The sequence below is a fragment of the Canis lupus genome, chromosome 12, assembly GCF_003254725.2.
Source record: "Canis lupus dingo isolate Sandy chromosome 12, ASM325472v2, whole genome shotgun sequence".
NCBI lineage: Eukaryota > Metazoa > Chordata > Mammalia > Carnivora > Canidae > Canis > Canis lupus.
In genome coordinates this window covers 71,410,177-71,436,973 of record NC_064254.1, presented here as the reverse complement: position 1 = coordinate 71,436,973, position 26,797 = coordinate 71,410,177, and the positions used below count along the sequence as shown (strand labels likewise).

Genomic DNA, 26,797 nt, shown 5'->3' with positions numbered 1-26,797 from the left:
CCTCGCCCGCACTCTGAGCAGAATTTCCATTAACTCCCCTAATTGCTATTACATGTAGGACAAGGGTTTTCAACTCTCCAACAGTTTGTTTAACAATAATTCACTCAAAAAGTCATCCATGTGGAGGTCTCTATAACAATGTGGAGCTCTCCCTGGTGTGTAGCAGGTAATTATTTTCTTCAAGTTGAGTTGGACAATAATCTTTGTGTAAACAAGACATTCCTACGCCGTCTGTTGATGATCGTTAATTAATTTTTTGCCCATTGATGTAAACGCGGAATTTCATTTAGAGGCTGCGGATTGTATGAAATATTAATTACATTCTCGAGGTTTCAGAGCACCGCAGAATGATAACAAAAGTGGGCATTGATAAGCTTCTAATTGCAACCCATTCGCTTGAGCTATTATTTCCATAACCCCTTATTTTTCATTAGTTATCTGTCAGTTTATAATATAGTTGTTAATTGAAGTAGAAACAATGTGTGAACTCGGTTTTCCCAATCGTGTGCTTGAGTTACACGGAAAGACAGACGTTTGCGGAGCCACAGCTGCATCGCCTTCTGGAGGCCGCCGGAGCTACCCAGACAGAACCGAGAAGAGAAAACAGACGAGAGGACTTGCCCCGGTCCCAGGGAGCGTTTTGGCAGTTTTCCGTGAATAGGGAGGAAGAAGCCAGGTGACCCAACCCATACCAAGTAGAGGGAAACCTCAGATGAGTAAGACCGTTTTGTGTCCACCCACGATCAACATGTTGGAATGGAAAAGTGATGAACTGTTTTTGTTCGAGGATAAAATAAAACATGCAGAGGAAAAGAAGCTCTCTCCTCCATTCCAAAATTTAACCTTGAAAGAGCCTTCCTACCCTAACTACTTTTTAAATTAATTTTATTTTACTTTTTTTAAAAAAAGATTTTACTTATTTATTCATGAGTGACCCAGAGAGAGAGAGAGGCAGAGACACAGGCAGAGGGAGAAGCAGGCTCCATGCAGGGAGCCCCACGTGGGACTCGATCCCGGGACTCCGGAGTCACAGCCTGGGCCGAAGGCAGACGCCCAACCGCTGAGCCACGCAGGCGTCCCAAAACTACTTTTTTATTTAAAAAAGTGCTCATTTTCCCAAGCATTGTGGTACTAATTATCATAGTTTAAAATTCTGCAAAAAATAATACTCGATCGCTATCTTTGAAAACTAGAACTCTAGGAAATATCCCTTGGTTAGCTGTAATGGTTGCATGTCCCTTTCCTTCATATGACGGACAATGTAATGCTTTTATGTCTTATTAGAGTTTAAAAAAATAATTTGTTTTATGAAGCTAAAGAGGGCCTTTCTAAATCACCCGTAGGACTGTTTGCCTTCCAGCCCACACAGGGGCCGTTTAGCATGGTTAGTGAAATTGTGTTATTGTATTACTGTGAGATACAAAAGCTAAGCAATATGCATTTAAACACACACACAAACACACACACACACACACACACACAACCATCCCATCTCATTCTCTCCTCACCTCATTCTCTTTCAGATATTTCCCTCGACGCTTCCACGAGCACATAAATAATGTATATTTTAAACACAAGTGGGATCAGATTATATAAGTTGCCCGACCCTTGCCTCTTTCAACTCACATTATGGCAGAGAGATCTATCTGTTTCCTAACGGACTCTCCCTTTTACGTGTTAAGAATGTACCATAGTTTACCTAACCGCTTCCTTACGGATGGGAATTTGGGTTGCTTTTCGGTATTTCCATATTGCAATCACAGCTACGGAGGACAGTCTTGGACACGCGTCTTCGCGGGTGTGCGTGGACGTCTTGAGGGACGGCGGCCCCTAAGTCCTCTAATGCTCGGCGTTATCATCAAGGCCGTGTTCCCTTTGAACTTACTTAACCTTCCGGATGCCTGTTTGCTGTCGGAGGAAATAAATACCAGTCACACTGCCACTGGCCCGCTTGGGAAGCAGCCAACAGGAACGTAGAGGAAGATGCCTTCTTTGCCAGCTCTCGCAAAACTCTTGTGTGATGCAGGACAGGCCAGCGGCCGAGCAGGGCGAGCGCCCCAGGGGCATCGGATGCGAGGGGCTGGTGCTCCATTAGCAGTGCTCTCCTGCCGGGCCACGTGGCCTCTCGCCCCTGAACGCACGTGCACCGCAGGCCTTGTGGGGACCCTGGAGGCGTTTTGCTGGTCGCATGTGGGTGGGGGGTGCCACCTGCAGCAGTGGAACACCGCCCAGGCCGAGGTGACTGTGGGCTGGCACCCCGCAGCCCAGGACAGCCTGGCCTGCCCCGGCCCGTCCTGGGGCTGAGACCGGAAAGGCGCATCCCTCTCTCCGGCTCTCATAACCCAGGCCCCCGACCTTGGCAAGCGGAGCCCCGGGTGGGTGCGGCCCCAACTCACACCTTGGACCTTGTGTGGGCACAGCCGGCGGCTCTGACGCCCTGACACGACGGGCACCCCCTCGCGAGCCCCAACCACTTGCAGGAAGGTGGTGCTTTCCAGTAGCTTCGAAAACGCTACCCATATTTCACCAAGCACAGGTTGCAGCTCAACGGCCACCCCGAGTGCTGTCGGGGGACCCTGGATGCTGGCGGCTGCGGCCCGGCTGCTGCCATCGTGTCGACCAGGACCCGGCCCCTCGGCCGCTTGCAGAGCTGACGTCCTGTCGTCTACTCGGCCACCAGCGCTCGGCCCGGCCAGCGGGTTCAACCCTGGCCCTGCCTCTGGGAGCTGCCTACCTTGAGGTGTCCCCTCGGTGCCTCGGCCTCAGTATCTTAAGAAAAGGAAAGAATAGCAGCACGAACCTCACAGGCCCGTCGTGACAGTCGTGTCGCTTAACACGCCTAAAGTACTCAAGAGAGTGTCTGGCACCGGGTGCCCCTGCTCTGTGACAGCGGCGGTGGTGACAGTGCAGTGGGGGCCTCTGGCAGAACAGGCCGCGCCCGGGCTCCGGCTGCTGCTCCGTCTGGATTTCTTCGTGTCTCCTGCGGAGCAGCCTGCTGGGCGGCCCTGTCCCCGGGGGCTCCACGGGCCGGGCCTCGGGCCCCTGTCCTCTCAGCTCCCGGCCACCTGGAGCTCGCGGCACGTCAGTGTGCAGCAAGGAGGCTGCAGTGCGGCTCAGTCTGACCCGGCGACCCGCGCCCGGCACCTGCCCCCGCAGGCCGTGCACTCAGGACGCCTGGCAGCTCAGGGCGCCCACGAAGGCCCGGCCCCTCGCTGTGGGCGCCCGCCGGGCCTCAGCCCCGAAGGCCACCCCGGATCCAGGGCGACGTCCCGGCCACTGGGGCCTCTAGGGAACAGGGGGGACTTCCAAGTTAAAGGGTCCCTCTCACGGGACACCTCAGGCCCTCTGGGACTTTGGTAGCCACTCGTGGCGGCGATGATGCTTGGAGGCCCGGCGCCGAGTGGAGAGGACCTGAGCCCAAGCCATGCGATGGGCTCCTTCTTGTAAAATTCGAATTCACATTCTCTTTCCTCCCCTTTGTTTGGAAAAGAAACTAAAAGTGTTCCTCAGTAAGGGAGCTCTTCAGCAGGCTTCGCTGGGATGCAGCAGCGCAGTAGGTGAGGGAAGGGAGGCACGTCGGGAGCTATCACGTTTGGAGCAGTGATGGCACGAAGCCGTTCATGCTTCCCTGCTCGTTTCGCTTGCTCGGGAAAATAGACGGATTCTGTTCAAGTGCATCCGGATCGTCTTTTAGGTAATAGCAGGTAATCTCACAGCTGATCGTTTGGGTTTTATTGTCTGAGTTGACTAGCATATCCCAAAAGCCAGTCATTTTGCCTACATTATGCTCACTGTGTACAGATTCTCTGGGCAATTTTCCATGTTCCACATGGTGAAATAAGTAGGAGTTGTTAAGTCTCTCTGTCTCCTTTTCTCTTTTTTCTTTCTTTTTTGTTTGTTTGTTTGTTTTTTTGGTCATGAACTCAAGTTTACTTTTAAAGATTGTATCTAAATAACTCAGTTGCCTCATATGTTGTTGCTCCAATAGGCCGAGGCATCGGGCTGAAGCAGTTTCATCACAGCAGTTGCACGTGCTCTTGTTGTCACTCTTCTTGCACACCCGTAATTGCAGCCAGTTCGTTTGCTATAATGTAAAGGAGCCAGAATGATCTTACTAAAACGAGAAAGAAACCAAAATTCAACTCTGTGTAAATATATGTGCTTAGGAGTGATGAAATTAGGGCGATATTAAAAGCAAATATTGATCTCTCTCTACGTATATTTATAGCTCTAAAAAGTTATTCTAAGGGTACGCTTATATATATATATCCTCTTAAACTGCCATTGTTCATAAATGGTCAGCCTTAACAATTGTGGTCATAGTAATGTGCAACATTTGATATAATAATTTGCTCATAGAGCTTTTTAAATTTTTATTTATTTATTTGAGAGAGAGAGAGAGAGAGGGAGTGCAAACAGGGAGGGGGCCAGAGAGTGAGGGACGAGCAGATCCCCGCCGAGTGCAGAGCCCTATGGGGGCTCCAGGGGACGGCTTAATCCCGGGACCCTGAGATCATGACCCAAGAAAAGTCAGATGCTTAACCGACTGAGCCACCCAGGCGCCTGGCTCATTTAACTTTTTAAACTTGGGACCATAACTTCCAACATCAGTAATTAGTTTGAGGAACCAAAAGGCAAGTGGAAGCATAAAGGATTCTTCTTTCCTGTTCAGAAAATACAGCGCTAATATGATAATGGTCACTAATGAAGGCTGCATGCATCAATTTAATAAATTATTGGCTTGAAAAGAGACTTGTGGGAAAAGCATTATCTAAAAATGTCCTGATTTTTAATGGACAACCACCACTGTATTTACTTTCACATAGAATTCATTTGGGGTGGTGACTAATTTCAAACTAATGGGAAAAAATTAGAGATTAACAAATTGTTCTCTCCTTAAATGTCAAACAAAATGGCAGTTCATTTTACTGCTGAAATTGAATTTACATTTCAAAAGTCTTAGGATGTCAAATTTTACTTTATATTTCACAAACTGAATCTCTTCTGGTTGTTTTAAAGCAAAATTATATCCTTGTTCCTGGTATGAGGTAAAACAAAAAGTAATATACGCAGTTTATACACGACAAATATATGAATTATTTATAGATCAGTAAATGTCAATTGTTTTTCTGTGCTTTGTTTCCTAGTTGGTCCTCAGAATGTCAATGTGACTGTTTAATGTGGTTAATTCATATACTTATTTCATGATTTATCCTTCCTTTCTATGATTTACTTTTTCCAATAGGACTTTTTAGTTTATTCTATAAATATGGTCACTTCTCTAATCAGTAAAATATCTTCTAAGCTGCATAATTAGTGTCAAGTTTACATATTTTTCTCTCCTTTAAAAATATTATTTTAGTTTTAATTTTGTAATTTCAATTTGAATTGCCAAAATAATTTCTGTACATGGTTGAAGGTCAAATAATACAGGGTTTATAAGAACAAAAGAGCAGTCTTGTATCTCATCTTCCTGTCTCTAATATCTCCTCTCTATAGAGCAACCAATTTCGACTGTTTTTTCCTTGCAGTCACTGTTATTTTTCAAAATTAAAAATGTGTGGACATTTGTTGATTTTTCTGCTTTGATATGCTTTATTGACTTCCTGCATAAGGAATATAAGAATTTACACACACATACCGCACACGCAAATAAGTTCTTTTCTGTCCTTTCAATGCACTGATTTCACAATTTTTGTAAATCTATACTCATTTCAACTATAAATCAACGTTTAGCTCAATCACAGGTTATATCCTTACATTGTGCCTTTTTCTTTGCAACTTTTTCTCCTCTCGGGGAATCATAATGGGTTTGATTTTTCCGTTGTTGAGGTTTTGTTGTAGCTGTTGCTAATTAGCAAGCCATCTGACAGAATTGGATTCTCAAAGGGACCAAACACACCAGGTGATCTATCAGGTCCACTTTCTCCCTGGAAAATACCCTTTCTGTTGCCCCTGACATTCTGCACCAATCGGAACGGTCTGAGTAGGGAAGCAGCAGGATGACTCCCTGGGCTTTTCTTTCACCTTCCTGGAGATTTTTGTTGTTGTTGTTCTTTTCCAAAGTAAATCCCTTCTTCACGAAATTTCTTTCCTTTCTCTGTCTTATTTTTATGGCCTCATTTTGATGAAGCAAATCTTCCCATATCATCCCGGAAACGTACATAGATATACAATGCTTGAATCCTTGCATCCGATAATATCTTTATTTTTCTCTCATATGTGGTGAATGCTCAGCCCAGTTTAGAATTCCAGCTTGAAAATTATTTTCCTCAGAATTTTTAAGGCATTATTTCATTTTCATCCAGTTTCCAGTGTTATTGAAAAGCTCAAAGCTGTCTGAGGTCTCATCATTTCTATGTGATCTGTATATTCCTTTTCCTTTCTAAAAGACTTTGTGTTTGTTTTTCTTTATTTCTGATGAACTAAGTTTTTATAAGGCTGGGCATTATTATGAGTTGTGTGGGTCTTTTTTCCCCCCCAGAAGTAGCACTATTTATATATGAAGAAATGGAGACACAGAGAAGAGCAATAATTTGCCTAAAGTTACAAGGTAGTAAATAACAAAACTTAGATTAGAATCCAGGTAATCTAACTCTATAGTGCTCTCTCTTGACCACTAAGCTAGGAAGCGAAAAGCTTTTTGCAAATGTATCTTAGAATAAGTCTTTCTTGATTGGTCACGTTCTGTTGTATGTTGGGACTTCCCTAGAATGAGAATTTTGTGAATGCTTCATGGAAAATTATACAATTTTTACTAAAACATTACAATGATTAAATCATAATGACCCTCTTAATACATATATTCTCTTGGAATAAGTTGTTATAAATACCCTGTATACATATGAATCATCTTCTAAATAACTGGAACAGTTAATCTATATAATAGTTATAATTTTACACTTAATAATTAGTAACCACAAAGCAGAAATGATTGCTAACATAAGAATGACAATAAACCCATCAATTAACACACAAACAAAAATACACTGAAGGTTCTTTTTTTAATAAAATAAACTGACTGTAAACTTCATGTGGAAAAAAAAAGCAAGCAAGAAAAAACAGGCAAATTTTGAAAACAGAGTAGTGATTGTAGGCTGTTATTTTAGATATTAAAGTTCACAAAGCTAAAAAAATTTAAATAATATACTTTTCAATGAATAATAGATTAATGTAATAGAATAGAAAATTTAGAAAAAAGATCAGATATTTTCAGGAATGCAATATGTGATAAATAAACAAAAGAGGAAAAATAGATTATTCCATAAGTAGTTTTCAGCCCTTCTGCCAGAAGTGAGAAAACAAGTCAGGAACATCTAAGGTACGTTGTAGTATTAAACAAGCACCACATATCAGTAACAAAAAAAAAAAAATTAAGAGGAAGATTTCCTTTTTATGCTACATGTGCATTGTAAGTTAGATGGGGCCCCTGCTCTGCATCGTATCAGGTACTCAACTGAATGAAGTTCCTTATTTATGTTTCCAAAATTGCCTGAAAGCTGCAGGAAAAGAAGAAGAAGAAGAGGAAGAAGAAGAAGAAGAAGAAGAAGGAGAAGGAGAAGGAGAAGGAGAAGGAGAAGGAGAAGGAGAAGGAGAAGGAGAAGGAGAAGAAAAGGAGAAGGAGAAGAAGGCGGCAGCATATTATGCATTGGTTCTTAAAGCTTCTGAGCAAAGTGACAAACACATCATTTTGATTTTCATGTCTTGAGCCAAAGTAAGGTGCTATGCACTTGCTTTCAAGGTGGATATTAAGAAAATATAACCCTATTAAGTGCATGGAAGAGGAAAACTGTAAAGATTTGGTGAAAAGCACATTAAATCCTTCCTTATCTTTCTTCTCAACCATCTTCATCCACTCTCCCAAGAGTGAGTTCCCAATAGCACCTTCTAGTAATGTCATCAGCTGGAAACTTCAGGAGCTCTGGAGTATGCCCTGTTAAAGACTGGGTGTTTCTGCCCCCTCAAAATTCATATTTCGAGATCCTAACCCCCAAAGTAATGGCGTTAGGAGGTGGACCTTTGAAAGTTAGTTAAATCATGAGAATGGAGTGCTAGTGAATAGGATTAGTGCCACTCTAAGGGTCAAAAGAAGCCAGAATTCTCCCCTTCAGCCATGAAAGGACACAACAAGAACATGGTCTACTATGAACCGGGAAGCAGATTCTTGCCAGATGTTGAGTTTGCTGGTGATTTGATCTTGGATTTTCCAGCCTCCAGGATTGTGTTATGTGAAATCTGATGTTTATAAGTCACCCGGTGTATGGTCTTCTGTGATAGCTGCTTGAGCTGATGAAAACATACCCTGTGGCCACTACAGCAGCTCGGGATGCAGTACCTATGAAGCTTAGTTTAATGCAGTTCATGGGCCACCCCACCAGATGAAAGAGACAAGTTATGTCCCCCTAATATATAGTAATGAAATGGGACGTGACAATGACAATGAGCACTCTTGTTTGGAAAGAGACACCTTCTAGACACACAGTAGACACAGGTGTTTATTTAGGCATTTCTGAAACTGCAAAAAAGATACTTTGAAGGATCTTTTATTCCATGATTGTGTCTTGATTTCACTCTGGAAGGAATGTCCTTCTCTATTGTTTTCCTCTGTCTCTACCTTTGCCTATGGTAACTGTCTTCGTTTTTTGCTGGCTTCTGTAGTGGGCATCTGGGAATATACTCTCCTTATAGACTGAGCAGAGTTTTTCTGTCTACCTGGTAGATGGTGTGGGACCAGTGATGTCCAACAATTGCAGATGCTTTTCCCTACAGGCTCAAAGCTCAAGGTTGCTTTAGCAATGGACTATTCTTAAAAACATAATAAGATTCTTATTTATGTAACACTAGTTAATTCCATATGCCAACACATTTGGCCTCATACCTTTCTCTCTTGAATGAACTGGGATGTTTTGCACTTATCTTCTTTGAAGGGGAGAGCCTATATCTCATTTTCTGGAGCCATTTATCTGAATGAATGGATTTACTGCCTGCCACACCTTTACTTTCATATACTTGCATTCATTCAGAGTTTCAACAGTGAACTTGACAGCTAAATCTCCATGATGAGGCTGAATTTGAATTTTCTTAAAATATTTCTCACATTTAACTTCTACTTTTTGAGGGTTGAGGAGTTGCCACTTTAAATCTTACAAGTCCCTGAGTTGTAGACTCTCTTCTCTTTAATTATTGATCGCAAACTGGTCATTTTAGTATTTTTATTTAATCTCAGCTCATTCTTGCAAATTTTGCCAAATGTAGTCAGCAATAAGCAAGGCACAGTTAAACATTTAGTAAACCAATGTCTTGCTGTGGGACTAAAAGTTCATTAGATGTATGATCTGCCTCCAAGAGCAACAATATTGCTAAGTGTTTGATCATATCATAACATGGTTCATCATGTCCCCAATCTCTGATAGAGTTTCCATGGCGGCCACTTCCAAGCTTATATAAGCAGTGCCACATGCTCTAAATGGTTTTAGGAGGGGAGGGGTGTGATGTAGTTCTCCACTTCTAGGTACCAATTGTTGTATTTAATGAGATCAGTTAGATTATGCTGTGGTATCCAACTAATCACAAGGGTCAATGGCTAAATATAACAAGTTTATTTCTTATTTATGCTACAGGGTCATTGTGGTTTGAATGGAGCTCTTTGCTCCATGGTATACTCACTCCCACTCTAGGTCCCTAGCTATCTGAACAGCTCCTCTCTATGGGTGGGGGGGGGGGGGGGGGATTTTGGTGGAAGGAAAAGAGATCCTATTGAATTATACACTGACTCTTAAAATTTCTATCTGGAAGGAAATGCATGACACTGTTCACATTTTTTTGGACAAAGCAAGTTCTATGACTACATCTGAATTCAAAGAAGCAGAGAAAAAAAACAAAAACAAACAAACAAAAAAAACAAAGAAGCAGAGAAATATAATCCTAGCCTGTGCCTCTAAGGAGACCTGAAAATATTAATAACTAGCACTAACAACTTCCATAGTTCCTATCTCATTGTAAGATAATACATTTATAATATTTCTATGATTTAAAGCTGAAAATATTCTATCAACATAAATACAATATTTTATATACTCTCAAAGTTGAAAGGACTTTTAGATAGGACATAAAACCAAAGATTCATAAAAATATACACTCATAAGTATTACTGCATGACATTGTAAAGACTGATAAAATGTAAAAGAAAATACCGTAAACAAAAATCAAAACACGAATGGCTGATAGGTAAATTATTTGTGACTCATTTGTAACTCAGAAAGAGAGAGAATTCCCTTAATGTAGGAAGAGTTCTTAGAAATCAATTACGTAATATTATGACTCAATTAAAAGTTGGATAAGGCATATAAAAAAAGAAAAGGAAACATAAATGGCTTGTTAGCATGTCAAGAATAGACTCCAATTTCTGACTAGCAGGTTGGCAGAGGTGAGAATGTTTGACAATGAACTGATTTTTAAGAGAAAGGTAGGGAGATAAAGAATTTTTATATAATGCTGATGGGAAAGGAAATTACTATAATACGTACGAAGAAAAATGTGACATTATTTGTTCAAGTCAAGCATGTAAGTACCTTTTGACTCAACCATTCCAATTCTAGATATTTATATTACAGGTGGGATGTGAAAAGAGGCGTGTAATAGGTAATATCAATTGCAATATTTTTATAGGAGTTTAAAAATATCAAAAGTTCCCATAAATATTGGAAATTGGTGAAAAATAATTCTTGGTACCTACATATAGTTGAATACTATGCAGTTATTCCATAAGCACTAACAGAGACATATTCCCAAGATATTCTTACTCAAAAAATAAAAATAAGTACAAAGGCAAGTTATGATAGGATATGCTACTGTTACTGTGAAAATAAGAGAATAAACAGATCTGAAGAACATCTAAAGTAGTAACGACAGTTACCTCTAGATGTCTGGTGACAGGAGAGTTTAAAGATTTTTATAAGCTATTTTCTATCTTCTGCAGTTTATGCCAGATGTTCTACTTATTCTGATAAAATTGAATTGACAAAAATTATTTTGAAGGGATTTTGAACTGCCAACTATTTCTCTTTAAAATAATAGCTTAGGGATGCTAATGCACTTTTTGTTTGGTGAATTACGTTTAACTTTAATGGATATAATTTCACATGGACCCGGTAAATATTATTTACAGCAATGTTTTGTTTAATTACCCTACATATTTTAAAATTCACGTTTACATATGCAAGACATCTAACAGTGACAATATCCATACAACAATTATAATCACTGAATCCTATTAAACTAAGGTACTCATGCAAATTCACCAGTTTTTCATACACTTAGTATATGAAAGTTCTGTAAACAAAACATTTTTTTATTAAATACACCAATGTATCTGTTCTCTCTCCTCATTATTACATTTGTTTTCATATATTAACTTTAGTTCCAATACGATTACTCCTACTTTTACTTTTTTGAGTTTATTTAACATACATATGTTCTTCCTAAACAGAATTATTGATTTTTTTTATTTTTTTTATTTTTTATTTTTTTATTTTATTTATTTTTTATTTTTTTTATTTTTTAAAAATTTATTTTTTGTTTTTTGTAGATTGCTCTGAAAGTAATATGAGACAAACAAGCAATGGTATTTCCTATTCTTTTATCCATTACATGTTTATTCCTAAAGCCTGGGTGTGATCCGCAGATTTATATAACAACCAGGTATTTAGATTAACAAATGCTAATATGAATCGATCGTAACTTTCGCTATGCATTCTGCAGGAATACCTAACACGACAAGTAGGGCAAAGCAATTTAATAGTTTTGATAAAGTTTAGGAAAAAATGGAATGTAATTTTGATTTAACGATGATTAGATAGAAGTTGAATCAGAGTTAATACGTCTTTTGCAAATGCATGACATTTAGATGAGCATTTGGATATTTATATCATATATATTAAATGATTTGAGATGGGTTCCCGTTCCACTTTCACTAACTTAAACAGCACATTTTCTATAAGACTGGGAGATAATGTAGATAGTGTAAAAGAGAAAGTATCAGTCACAGAGTTATTTATGTATCTGTATTTGAAAGGCAGAATTCACACTTGCACACTTGAAGCAAAGAAGACTACTTGGGGAATGACGACTAGACTATATTTACGGCTCTAGGTGCAGAATAGTCATTGGTTAATTTGTTTTATGCTTTTATTTTATGTTCTTACTTAAAGATAGCAGTAGACTCTATCCCTGATAGCAATAAAAGATGTATAACATTTTCACTTATTTGTGGAAGCAAATTAAAGCATATGATTTTGTAAATAATGAATATATTATTGAAGTAAAATAAAATATATTGTAGTTTCCAAACAACCCAGCAAAATGTTTCAATACTGTATATTTTAATTTATTCATGATTTAATGGATTTTTTATTTTCTTCCTAGTGTCAGTATTACATGTTGACAAATCCATATTAGTCTTGTAGGATGCTCTAATAATTAGGGTACAAGTTAAGTTGCTGTAGCAGAGTAAACCTAAACGACAGTGGTTTAATGAGGCTAAAAATGCATTTTTGCCCTAGGTATGGGTGTGTGATTCAGGGCTGCAAGAGTGGCTTCTTCATGTTTGGATGCAAAAATCCCCTCTATCTTGCTGAATTACCAAAACGCATCTTTTATTTCATAGTTCCAGATGCTCCTGTTCCCACCATTATGGCCTCACAGTTGCCAGGCAGATTAAGGAGACAGATCTCTTCTGTTTCCACTGCACGGGTTAGAACTGAGCTACGTGGCCACCGCCACCAGCAACACACGCTGAGAAATTCAGTCTTGACTTCGAATGGTATGTTCTCATCTAAAATTCAGAGGTTTGTGGTTAAAAGAAACAATGGATCTGGGGACTAGCAGTGTCTGTAAATCAAGTCTACAAAGTATATTTGCTTATCCCATCCCCATTGTTCTCCCGGCAGCCCCTGTTGGTGGTGGCAATTGAAAAAGCTATTAAGACGTATAGCTGTATTCAAATATAAGTAGCAAGAGCTGTGCTCCACCTCCACCTGCCCTAATTTTTGAAGACTGTCTCATGTTCATCATCTTCCAAACTTGTGAAAGAACAAATGAGTGAGTAAAACATTGTGAGTCCGTCATTCTGTGTTTTCTTGACTGCAGATGTATGGGAATAGAAGATATTTGACAGTACTCAGTTCTATTCATTGAGTCCAGTTTTCTTTGTCTCGTGTGAGATTCCAAATAGTTTTAAGATGGAGAGGAGGTACACAGGGGCTGTGACCACGCTGATGGAAGGGGCGGCAGAGATGGTGTCGACGAAGACCATAAAGCAAAAGCAAACCCGTATGTAGCTCCTTCTGAAGATCAGCGGGGGGGACTCATGCATTGTAGCAATCCTGGAGACAGGGAGACAGTGCTTAATAAATACTGCAGGAAGAAGAGAGTGCTTCCCTGGGTGAATTAAGGTCTGTTCCCCATCACGCAACATGAGACATTTTGACTACATGAAAATTTCCACAATGGGTCGGAGAGGGAATTGATGAGAAACCAAGAAAATCATGTAGGGGAATGTCTTTACTTGTGTGCATTGAAGTTAAGAGGATCTTTGGATCCTCTTGTAATCTCCACACGTACTGCTAGGGGGGTGGGGAAGAACAATAAAGGTGGTAAGTCAACCAGTAAAGAATTCTCAAGCAAATTATTCCACTGGGAAACTCAGAGATGCACTGGTGAGCATCTGTCAGTTACTTCTGCTTCTCACTGGTTGGACACTGTCCCCCGCAGCATTAATTCCACCAGTACTTCTGGTTCCTGTACTGAGGCCAATCTGGCTCTGGCCTCTAGAGAAATCTCTCAGGAGAAGGACTGGGGAATTGGAAGCCATCCTAAGAGTGCACCCCCCAGGCAAGCTGAGCCATCATCCACAGTTTACACTGTCTGCTATTAGGGTATGAGAGTACCTGATGCCCCATTGGGGGTGCACAGTTGTACAGTTGAAAGTCTCTCAGGTTGCTATCTTTTGCGTTAAAAAAACAGAAAGACCCAAACCAAACCAAACAAGCAGATTTCCAACATTTTAATTCCAGGGGTGCATGGGTGACTCAGTCGATTAAGTATCTACCTTTGGCTCAGTCATGATGCCAGGGTCCCTGGTTGAGCCCCATTTTGGCTCAATGCTCAGCCGGGAGCCTGCTGCTCCCTATACGCTTCACCCCACTTTCATGCTCTCTCTCAAATAAGTGAATAAGTAAATAAATAAATAAAACATTTTAATTTTAGAGATTTGGTGCTGGGATGGTCCTGAGGTTAGGAATAAAAGAAATTATGATGTTATTCTTTCCCTCTAGGAGGTTGTAGTCTACTGTAGTAAATCATATATATTATATTGTGTGATGGTAATTTGTGTGCTCCGGTTGGAAATATCGGACAGTATCATGACAGGTATCTTGTCAGTCCTGGTGTTCATCCAGTCCAGTATTTCTAGACCCAATAAAAGATCACATTTGATGTATCCTCCATATTCTTGTGGGTTGGTTCACTTGCCAACTTGCAAGGTTTGATGAAATGTAATTTTTCAGAATGGGTCTTCCACGAGACTGTGGTTTAGTTTAACAAGAAACCTGGGTATGTATGATGGCCCGTGTTCACTAATTAAAGATAATCGTCTCCTCAAACATTATCAAGTATTTATATTAAAAGAACAAAAACAGGGATCCCTGGGTGGCACAGCGGTTTGGCGCCTGCCTTTGGCCCAGGGCCCGATCCGGGAGACCCTGGATCGATTCCCACGTCGGGCTCCCGGTGCATGGAGCCTGCTTCTCCCTCTGCCTGTGTCTCTGCCTCTCTCTCTCTCTCTCTCTCTCTGTGTGACTATCATAAATAAATAAAAATTTAAAAAAATAAAATCAAAGAACAAAAACAAAAATGAAGCTATGGAAATGCACTTTGGTAAAAAATACAAACAAACCAAAACCAACCAAATAAATATGCAATAAATAACTTAAATGTCCTTTTCAACATTAGTCTTTACTTATTTGTTCCATGCGTGAATATGTTTTTATAGCTCATTGCTTCCCAGGACTTCATCATGATTAATTTTTTTTCTATTCCTGCTTTTGAACATTGTCTGTGAGGAAGAAATGTTCAGTTTCCTTATATCCAAAAATGTCTTTATTTCAACCTGACATTTGGATAATAGTTTTTTTTTCACAAAACCTTAGATCCCAAGTTATGCTACCCTAGTATTTTGAAGGTAATGTAAGCATTGTTTTCTTGCAAACAATGCAATTAATTGTAGGTAATTTGGCAGCCTCACTCATTGAAAGTCATATATCCTTTCTCCGTGATAGCCTTGAGAATTTTATCTTTAACCCCAGTGTTCACAAAAGAAACTGTTATGTGCCTACATCTGGGTTTTTATTCTAGTATGTTCTGTCCAACAGAGACATTTCATCTGTATGGCCTGTTTCTTTATGTATTTCTGGGATATGCCATGAGATACTTTTTTAAAAATACTACATATTTCTATTCTCTTTATTCTTTCTTTCTGGAACTCCAAGTAAATGGGAATGGGGTTTCTGTAAGGATGTTATATGACTCTTAAAATTTCTTTCATACCTTTGGTTTCATTATGCTTTTATGCTATGTTCTGGAAGATTTCCCGAATTCAATTTTTTTAGCTCACTAATCTGCTCTACAGCTGTATCTGTATGCTATCTACTCATATTAGTTGTGCTGTCAAAGCCTTTTGATTTTGTAGTATATTGGACTGAATATATACAAGTATTGTAGTTTTAAAAATCCTAAATTAAATTGCTGATACACTTAAAATTCCGCTTAAGAAAGTATTACACTAGTAGTATCTTTGGAGTTCTCTCGCTTATCGATAAATAATTACATCCTCCGTCTTCCATATATACATACTTTTATTTATTTTTGAACGTCAGATAAATGTAATAATAATAATAATAATAATGAATACATTCTTCTGGGATTACTTCTTTATTCACTATTTTGTTTTAAAAACACTAGTATTTATTGTTTAGTCTAATATTAAAGGACTTTTAGCTTTATTAATTATTTTATATTATGAACAATGTTGCAATGAACTGTCTTGCCTATTTCTACAGGGGCACGCGTACAAGCGTTTTCCAGTATAATAGTGGAATTCCTCGTTTGTAGGGTATTTGCATGTTTATATTCGTTACGTAATTCCTGAGCAGTTTTCTAAAAGGATTTCTCCTATTTGTTTCCACAAGTAATATGCAAGAAGCATTAGGCTTTATATGCTCACCAACTTCTGGTATTTTCTAACATTTAAATTGTGTCAGCAAAGTGTGTGTGTGTGTGTGTGTGTGTGAGAGAGAGAGAGAGAGAGAGATACAGTATTTTGTATTTTGTTTTGATTTACCTCATTGTCCAAGTAACTGCACTTTTTATAAGCAAACAGAACTTTTGTCTTTCCATCTTCCGGGAAACCCCCTTCTAGTCTTTGCCCAACATCCTATGGGTGGCTTGTTGATGTCTTTCTTATTTTTTTTGTGGGAATTGTTTTATTGTCTGCATACATAATACCCAAAGCCTAGTTTTACTATAAAACATTGACTGTCTCCTGTAATTTATTGAATACTGTACTGAAAGTGAAGAGCAGAACGTTGTATGGGAACGGAAGGCTCGTCAGTGTTGCTGGTTTCCCCTGGGACCATGTGACTGACTGCTGCTGCCCCGCTTCACCAGGGCAGAGTCCGCGGGTCGCTAGCCCAGGAAGAGATCAAGACTCAAAATCCAAAGCACAGTTTCTACTGAATGTGTGTGGCTTTCACATCATTGAAAGGTTAAAAGATTGTGAACAGAATCATCATAAATTGGGGACCATCTGTGTGCTCTTGCATTTGTTCTAAGTTTGAAAGTTGAGTTTGTCTCAGTCGAGTAAGGTCTTCATCTGTAAGACTTTGACTTGGCCTATGGGGCCCTCACTTCTCTTACACTCTCTAGTGTGCTGCTTCTTTGGTAGCATCTTGTCGTATTCATGGCTATCAGCTTCTCCAAATAACGTTGACTTTCAACATGAAGAATATACCGGATTTGTTGGGGTATGTGCTTCATACAAGCGTCAGTCTGAAACTGAGATCTTTCTATAGTGACGTCTTTCTATATTGAATCATCTTATCCAAGAGCATGATGTAGTTCTATGTTTGTTCATTTCTTTTTTTGTTTGTTTGTTCATTTCTTAAATTCTTTCAATAAGGTTGCTTGACTTTTCTCTTAATTAACTTACATTTTAGACAATAATCCACTTGGAAGATAATTCCTGGGTTACTTGTTTCCTTTTGTTAAAGTGTAATTTTAAATTCAATGTAAGTATCTTAACTGCAGTGCTTGATGAATTTTTACAAACTGTACTTGGCCCCTATCAATTCCAGATCAAGAAATCAGACTTTACCATCACCCCGAAACTCCTTCTCAGATTCCTTCCAGTAATAATCTTCCCCAAATAAAATTACCTTTCTGACTTCGAATAGCACAGACTAAATTCTCCTATTTTGTGTCTTATAGAAGTGGAATAGATAGTATGTTTTAAAAATTTAAATTCTAATTGTTCTTCATAGAGTTTTCTTTTTTTAAATTATGTTTTTTAAGATTTATTTATTTATGATAGACAGAGAGAGAGAGAGAGAGAGAGGCAGAGACACAGGCAGAGGGAGCAGCAGGGTCCATGCAGGGAGCCCGACGCGGGACTCGATCCTGGGACTCCAGGGTTGCGCCCTGGGCCAAAGGCAGGCGCTAAACCGCTGAACCACCCAGGGATCCCCTTCATAGAGTTTTCTAAGCAGATTTAATTATTCTCATAAATAGCCATACAAAAAAATTTCTGATTATGTTTAAAAATCTATAGATACTTTTAACATTTCTTTCTTTGGTATCATATCACATGCAAAGAAAAAAATTATCTTTCCTTTATGTTCCTTATTCTTGAATCAATCACTCAGTATTTTTTGTCTTACAGTTTAGTCTAGGATCTGTAAATATTAAATACAAACAATGAAAGTGAGTATCTTCATTTTGTTACTAATTTAAAGCAAATATATTTCACATTTTAGCTTTAAGAATGGCTTTTGCTGCATGCTTTCAGGATCTAAACTTTGTCAAAACCAGGATATATCCTTCTTATCCAAGCTTGCCAATTTTTTTTTAATCATAAACAAATTTGGGATCTTTTTGAAATGTTTCCACAACTATTATAATAATGGCATTCCTTTAATCTGATATTATGATCAGTATAGCCTGGTCATGATTCATTCTTTCAAATGCACTTGTAGATTCACTTCATAAATAGTGTATTTGGTACCTCTGCACATTTTTTTTTCTCCAAAATGATGTTAGGCTACAATTTCCCTTTATGATGCTGCCTTTGCCTGTTTTTGTTTGTTTGCTTTAGGTTTATGCCAGTTTTCTAGAATAAGTAGGGCACGTTTCCCTCCCTTTTCTGTCAGGAAGGATTTGTACAGGACTGAAAGGTCATTCTGCCTTTAAATTTGATAACTTCTAGCTCATGACAATTTAGGTTGAATTTTTTTTGCTCTCAGAAAAATTTAAAATACCGACTCAACTTTATTGTTTGAAGATATTTCAGGCTTTCTGGAAGTTCTTTGTAATATATCTTATGTATTCATGTAGAGAGGCCTACCTACCTATTTCATTCTTGATACAATGTGATGCTCTTTTGTTTTCTCCTCAATCTCAATAAAAGTTTGCCTATTTTGTTAGTCATTTCAAAGTACCAACTTTGACTTTTGATACATCATTCTATTGTCATACAGCTCTAAATTCTAAGTGTTTTAACATTTCCATTGTATATTATTTCCTTGAATAATCGAATATTATTTTGAATATTTAAGTTATTTGGAACTGCTGTGATTTCCAATTGCGTATTATTATCATTTGTACTTCATGTACTGGTCTTTGCATAGGATGGCACTTCTTTTCAATATGTTAAAGTTATTCTAGTTTTAGTATGTATTACAAATACGATTAAGAGGTACTGGCTAAAATATGCCTGACACATAGTAGAAGTTCAGGAAATACATGTATAAATAAATAAATAATACTTAGATATTAGTTGTGTTTTTTATGTCTATTTAACCTTTTTTGGGGCCACCTCATCTATAAAATTGAAAGGGATAAATTGATAGTTCCCATATACGATGTAGGATTTGTAAACGTCTTTCCATATTTCTATCAGTTTTGTAAAATACAATTTGAGACATCAGAAGATCATAGGTTTAAATGTGTTTTGTCTTCTTGGTAAATTAAATTAAACCTTTTTTCTTAAGTAGCAACACTATTTTTTTTCAGGTGTGGGTGTTGCTTCTATATTGAAGTCTATTTTTATTTGTCATTAATGCAATATTTTTGTTTTATTTTTGTTAGTTTCTGACTGATATATTTTCCCATATTTTTCCTTTCAGTCCTTTTTTTTTAAATTTTTTTTTATTTATGATAGTTATACAGAGAGAGAGAGAGAGGCAGAGACACAGGCAGAGGGAGAAGCAGGCTCCATGCACTGGGAGCCCGACGTGGGATTCGATCCCGGGTCTCCAGGATCAGGTCCTGGGCCAAAGGCAGGAGCCAAACCACTGCGCTACCCAGGGATCCCCTCTTTCAGTCCTTTATGGCTTTAGAGTTCATAACAACTCTTGAAAAAGATTATAGCTAGATTAAAAGAACTTTTTGACAATCTCTGCCTTTTAACTAGTAAGCTTAGTTCATTTGCCCTTACGATTACTAACAAACTAGTTTCCTTTTCACTATCATATGTTGTACTTTTAACATATCTTGCTTTTTCTTTGCTTCTTTTTCTTTTTTTCTGACTTTAGTTTTATATTTTAATTCACAGGTTTGTTTACTATTCTCATTTGTCTTCCATCTATTGGTTTAGAAGGTACACATTTATATGTGTTCAGTTAGTGTTTATCCTTGAAATTGTAAAATGCATATTTAAGATCACAATTAGTGAATCAACAACATGCTAACTGATCTACTCACATCCACAAACAATACAAAGACTTTAGAATATTTTGTCATAGATCAACCCTTAGCAGCTTGCATTATTGCTGTTTAATATTATGGTTCTGCCTTTATGTTAAATCTTATAAAAATTGTTATTCTTTTATAAAGATCTTTTAGACCTAACAAATATTTTCATCTTTGTTTTGCTTACCATTACATTATTGAATCTCAGATTTTCCACGTGGGGACATTTTTCCTCATTTTGGTTTATGGCTACATATACCTTATAAGTCCCTTTAATGGAAGTTGGTTTGAGTTAAATTATTAATTTTTTTGTTTGTAAAGTTTTTTGAATGTAAGATTTTATTTATTTATTTTCATTTAAAATATTTATTTATTTAATTACATTTTAAATTTATTTATTTATTTTAGAGAGAAGAGTGTAAAGGGAGGGACAGAAGAAGATAGAAAGAGAGAATTGCAAGCAGACTCTGCTGAGTGCAGAGCCCCATTTGGGGCTCCATCCTTTCCATCTCAAGACCCTGAGATCATGACCTGAGCCAAAATCAAGAGTCAGACACTTAACTGACTGAACCGCACAGGCACCCCTTTCTGTAAAGTTTTTATCAATAGTTTCTCTTCAAATATATTTTTAGGGGCACACCATTCTAGTCAACACTTCCCCCTCCCTTTTTTTTGTTACGTTTTTACTGCTTTGAGAATATTAATCATTTCTCTTTGTTTTTCTTTGTTGCTGCTAAGAAGTCAGTTATTGGTTTAATTGCGGTCTACTTGCGGTTCTCTGTTCTTTCCCACAGATTTCAAAACATCTCTGATATGTATCTAGGCATGAATCTCTTTCTATTTATTGTATTAATATCCATTGGGCTTTTTATCTTTTATCAATCTTCTAAAGTGTTTTTTCAAATATTTCCTCTTCGTCATGTTCTAGTCTTTTCTTCTAACATCCTAAATTTTCTCACTAGGGCTTCATGACTTGTAATATCGCTTCCATGTTCCCTATTACATTTTCTGGTCTGCAGTCTGAGTATTTCTTCAAGCACATCTTACAGTTTATCAAAGCCTTAAAGTCTCTTTTTAAACTGCTCTTTAATTATGTGTATTGATTGTTAATTACAACATTTTATGATTCTATAAGTTTCATTTAAATTTAAAAAAAATCTTGGTCTTTCAACATATATTTAATATTTTTTACAACCTAAAGCATAACATGTATTTTGTGTATGTTGCCTATAAGACTGGTGGCTTTTACCAGATAATTTTACTGCTTGTAGTCTAAGTAGGTCGCATTTTAGATTTTGTTTCTTAAGACTTTTTCTTAATATGTTTTTTTCTTTTTTTGTGTGTGTGCATGTATGTGAGTGTGTGTGTGTGTGTGTGTGTGTACTCATTTCCGTAGGAAATATTTGAGACATGAGTTTAAGTACATAACTCCAAAGAAAATTTCTATTTTCTTTTTATCATATGTAGGACACTAGCAACTCTAGATCATGTTATATTTTTCTGTTTTTTATATTTTTTTTCAATTCTCACTGGGTCTGGCTTTGTAATTAAAATTTTTAATAGATTTTTTTTTTCCTTTTATACCAAGTGACATGGCTGAAACAAGCTAGCATGCAAGCCTTTCCTTCAAGGCATATTTTTTTCCCCAATTCACTAAGCAATCTAAATATTTTGGGGCTTCTGTCTTTTTTCCGTGTGTCCCTGATCTTCTTTAATCTTGTTCAAACCCCAGACTTTACCTCCTGTTCCCCAGATTTGTATGTTTATTTAAAACCCAAGCTTTAGGTAAACACAGATTATCAAATCAAGTTCTAACTCCAGTGTTTTCTGACCCCCCGTGGATCTGAGCTATCTGATTTCTGGTTTGGAATTGTGTTATCTGCTACCTATTTGATCCACCATACTTTAAAAAAATATTTTCAAACATTATCCAGTATTTTTGGTGTTCTGAATCAGCAAGAACTTCTCTAAACATCAAACCTAAAATATTGTTAAAGATAAAAGTCCTCTCTTTAAAAGTTATGTTAGAGTTGTATTATTTTTATATCTAAACATCCCATTTGATTCTGTTTTTAAAAACTTGTTACCCTTCTTTTTTTTAAGTTTTTATTTTAATTCTAGTTGGTTAACATACAGTGTTATATTAGTTTCAAACGTGTAATACAGTGATCCAAGAATCCCATACATCACTTGCTGCTCATTACAAGTACACTCCTTTTGATTCCTTTTCATAAATACTTGCTCTTATTTCTTAATTCCTATATTTGTTTTGTAGTTGTATTCTATCCTCTATCACTTCAAAATAGCAAATGCATTTATTTTTAAGGCACTTGTTTATTATTTTGTTATTTTCTTATGTAGATTTTTTTTCAGATCGTTGGGAATGGTGAGAGAAAAAAACCCGAATAGTAGGATAGTGAAATCATGCTTTGTTTTGCAAACTCCATGAGGGTTCACTGATCTTGAAACCATTTTGAATACTTAAAAAAAATAAAAGAGATACATAATGTAATCTTGGAATATGCTTCGTTATATCCAAGTGGAAATAACCCTAAACCATGTCTAAGAGGAAACCCAACACATCTTGTAATAGTTATAGTTACACTATAAAGAGATGCAGATTGAGTTAAACTTTCTTTAAGCTTGCCTGCAGTGCATCTATATCATCCATAAAGCTGCCAGTCCATCATCCTCATCTGTTCTGGGGCAACATGAGCTACTACAAGGCCTCCTGTGGGCAAAACCATCCCAGAGTGGCACACTGTCTTTGAAGAGCTCTCAGGAAGTGAGGAGGAAAACACAGGCTCTGTGGAGCAGAGAGGAAAGGTGACCTGGTAGCTGGTGCTAAGGAGAGGATATGTGAATTATGTCCTCATCCTGCTGAGACCTCAAAACATCAACAATCAATACAAAGTGGGCAGAGCTCTAACTTCTCCCCTTTGAGGTGGTTTCTTTTCCTGTCAGGTATCCTTTGGTAGTGATTTTCTGATAATTTTATTTGTGCAAATATGATTTTGATAATGTGTGTGTGTTGTGTGTGTGCACATACGAATTCACAACCTTTTACCCCTGTGTGCATACCTCCTGCACACTCTCTTGAATCCACTGGTTAAGAGAATGGCGTCCTGACTACCTATTACACATACATATTTTAATCTTTTTGCTTTTAGAGAAAGGAATTTAGGATGCCCGATGGATGTGTGCACCACCGTTATTCTGGTTTATATCTCAGCATGTTCTATTTCTTTCAAACCTGTAGCTATAGAAACATTTATCATTTTTCTTGCTTTTCATGCAATAGGTGTACATAATGTTTCCTTTTATTCAGTGACATTTGGGGTATTAGATGGTAGAAATGAGCTCTATTTCTGAATGAAGGTTCAGACAAGCATTATAGTTCCTGAAAGTATCTGGAACTGCTAATCATCATGATAAATGGCCCACTGTGAGTTGGTGAAAGATGTACAATGGATTGTCACTAGCTGCTTTTGATATACAATTGCTTTTTATGATGTTAACAGTTACTTGACCAAATGCTGAAATGGAGACAATCAGAATGAAGAGGCTGTTATGCCTGGATCTTGCTTCATCTTGATTTGATATGGAATGCATAAAACATGCCAAAGTAAATTTATTTTGAAGTCAGCCCAATTTCAAATCATTCTAAACCTTTTCTTTCTTCTGAACAATGTGATATGAGTATCAATAGCCCATGAAAAGATTACAAATAGAGAAGACTTTTTTTTTAAATCTATGCCCAAGTGTACTACTGATGAATAACTCATGTAGAGAATAAGTAGTATGTTGGTGTAGATTTACTCTTGACAATAATTCTTTGAGGTAGAAAATGTTATTATCAGTTTATAAATGAGTAAACTGAGGTTAATAGAGATTTAAATAATGTTCATCCAAGCAGTAAAATATATATTTGTAAGTACACAATGTGTGCTAATTTTTTCCAATCAGCTCATCAGTTTGGAGATTCTATTTAGTTCTATCTCATGTGTTTGCAGACAGAGCAGAATTATGTGAATGCTATTTGGAAGACTGTTCTTACAGAAAGCATAACCAGATCCTCCTTATGGCCTCCTCACATTCTCTAATTCCAGTTTTTCAGATTTTGAACAGGTTTCTAGACCACAAGTTGCTGTTTCATAACCAAATCTATTTGGGCACAAGCAGAAAAACAAAACAAAACTAATGTCAGCTTTTGCAAATGCACTAAAGTGCATATTCTTCAGTCAGGGGAAACCCTTTCAAAGTCTTACTTAAAATCATTTTACTTGTTTTCAAAATTCGCTGATTATCAGAATCACTTACATGAGAAATGTTCTCATGCAAACCCCAGGTCTCTGCTGGAGGGGGAGGAGTAAAACTCAGAGGGTGGAAGCCCAGAGCGACTCAGACTTACATTCCAAATCTATGTTCATTAGGTCTTAAAACTTCAATTTCTTCATCTGTATAAAAGGGTTTATAAACTGTAGGATACTTGCATACGGTTTGACGGAGTACCATCAACAGAGACCATAAAACTATGGCAGGCACACAGAAAGCTCTAAATACACGTTAGCTATTGATATTCTTTATGTTTTTAAAAATCTTAAAGGCTGGATTGTCAGGGAACCATTGTTCTAACTTACATGGAATTCAAATACGGCTTGGAGTGAAGACTTTCTCAATAAGATAAGGCTGCTGCCAGCAGAGATGGAAACCCATAAAGTTGGAGAAATACCACTGTCCCTCCTCTTACACACACACACACACACACACACACAGGATTATGCATATACACCTGTAGAAAGAAAGAAGGAAAATGATAGATTTGATACCAGGATTATTAGCAGTTTTATTAGTAAAACTCTCAAGACTACAGATACTTTTATACATATTGAGGTATAATATACTGCAGATTGGCAGACAGAACAAGTGTTAGCAAGGTAGAGCCACGTGCTGTAGAGGCAGATAGTTTTTTATCCCTCTGAAGATCCTGAGTGGATCACTCTGTTCCTCTCTGCATAATACCATTGTATTCATAATGATTGTTACGTCAATGAGCAAAAGCAAATATATATCTACATTCAGAATTATCTCTTAAATGAGATAAATATCTGTTAATAGATTTTGAAAATACTATATCTAAAACATTTGTTTTTAAGACTTTTATGATGAGACATTTATAAAACCAAGGTGTCTAGACTAAGATGCTTTGAATGAGCTGGTTGGCCAAGAATTTGTTGGCAATATAAGAGAAAAACACCTATATTTATATAAGTTACTCACTAATAGTTATTTATCTTTTGTTCAAGGACTGAGTATAATTAGGTTAAACATTAGACATTTATTGTTTTTCAAAATCTCCAAACAGCACATATTTCTTCCTCTATCCTCTAATTAAATGTTATTTCCTTCTCTACCTTCTAATTAAATGTTTGCATGTAATTAATTAAGGTTCTGAACACCCAACTTCAACTTTCACAGGTACAGATCTATAAAGGACTTGTCACTGAGCATGTCAGAAACAGGTATCGTTAGAGGTCTTTTAATATCCTGGTGGATGCACATGATGTACCTGTGAATAGAAGAACTCTGGGTACCAGTTGTTTCAACTCCTACATCTTTGTAATCTTGAGTCATGCTTTTCACTTTTTTATACTTGACTGACTCTAATGAGACACTGCATACAATTTCTTTGAAGGTGAAATCTCAGGATCAAAAAAAAAAAAGATATTTTGAGTTACATGAAAGTGCAAATATTTTCTGTGTGAGACAATTATATAAATTAATTTGTCAGTTTTTGCACCAAAATGATCCTGAAGATGCTGCTTTGTAATTTGGCCACAACTGTCTAAACTCCCAATTATCTCTCTGGTCAAACAATCTCCAACTTTATTGGCATGAGAAATAGAACAAGAGTATATTCAGGATAAGGATTTTGTAGCTTTACCTCAAACTTTGAAATAGAAGTAGATTTCCTGTGGAGTAAAGAAATCAATATTCTTCCTTTTGCCTCGAGTGATTCCGATGCTTAGGGCTTGTTGACCAAAAACAACCCTCTGAGGAGCCTGAGTTAGCCCTTTGGGAAGTTCCGTGTTGCTCAGGGTTGACAAAGCCTCCAGCTGCTCATTTTAATGTGAAAATTGAAAATTTTAAGCACCAAATTACTCTCTTATATTATAGGTTAGTTTAGTCAAAATTCCCATTATTTCTAAGAAACAGTGGGGAGAAATGCACCACAAATTTAAGAAAGGCAAAAACCTAAATTAAAGCTTTAAAAAGTCTGTTCTGCACACCAAAAGCATGCAGATATGGAATCCTCAGGGAACTGGCATAAGAAGGAAAGTTCTACAAGCAATGATGCCCCTCAGGTAAAATAACTCTTTGCTAGTTCTTGTTTTACTCCTTCTCAGTACCTTATTTTAGGAGTATCAAAGTTATATCAGTGGTTCTCAAATTTTAGCATGTAGAATCATCCAAAAGGATTTTTAAGACACAAATTGCTGGAATCCAGAGTTCTGATTCAACAATCTGGGAGAGTACCCAAAATTTGCATTACTAAAAAGTTCACAATTGATACTGATGGTGCTGGTTTGGGGACCACACTTAAAGAACCACTGAGTTAGGTGACTATTAAGGAGGATGGTATGGACTGGGAGTTAGGTATGGCCTTTGGCCTCAGGCCACTGAAGCAGTGCTTACACAGCATTCAGACTGAAGACCAAGTCTGGTACATTGCTGTCAGCCCATTACTCAGCCCTTTTGTGACAGGGACAGCTTGTTG

General features: G+C 37.6%; 1 long non-coding RNA gene across 1 annotated transcript in view; it reads left to right on the top strand.

Moving 5' to 3' along the window:
* Positions 1-26,797, top strand: part of LOC112658617 (uncharacterized) — a 110,408-nt gene that overhangs the window by 61,993 nt on the left and 21,618 nt on the right. Inside the window, exons 3-4 of the long non-coding RNA XR_003135830.3 lie at positions 12,665-12,820; positions 12,948-13,098. This is a non-coding gene — a long non-coding RNA (uncharacterized LOC112658617). The remainder of the gene's footprint in view (positions 1-12,664; positions 12,821-12,947; positions 13,099-26,797) is intronic.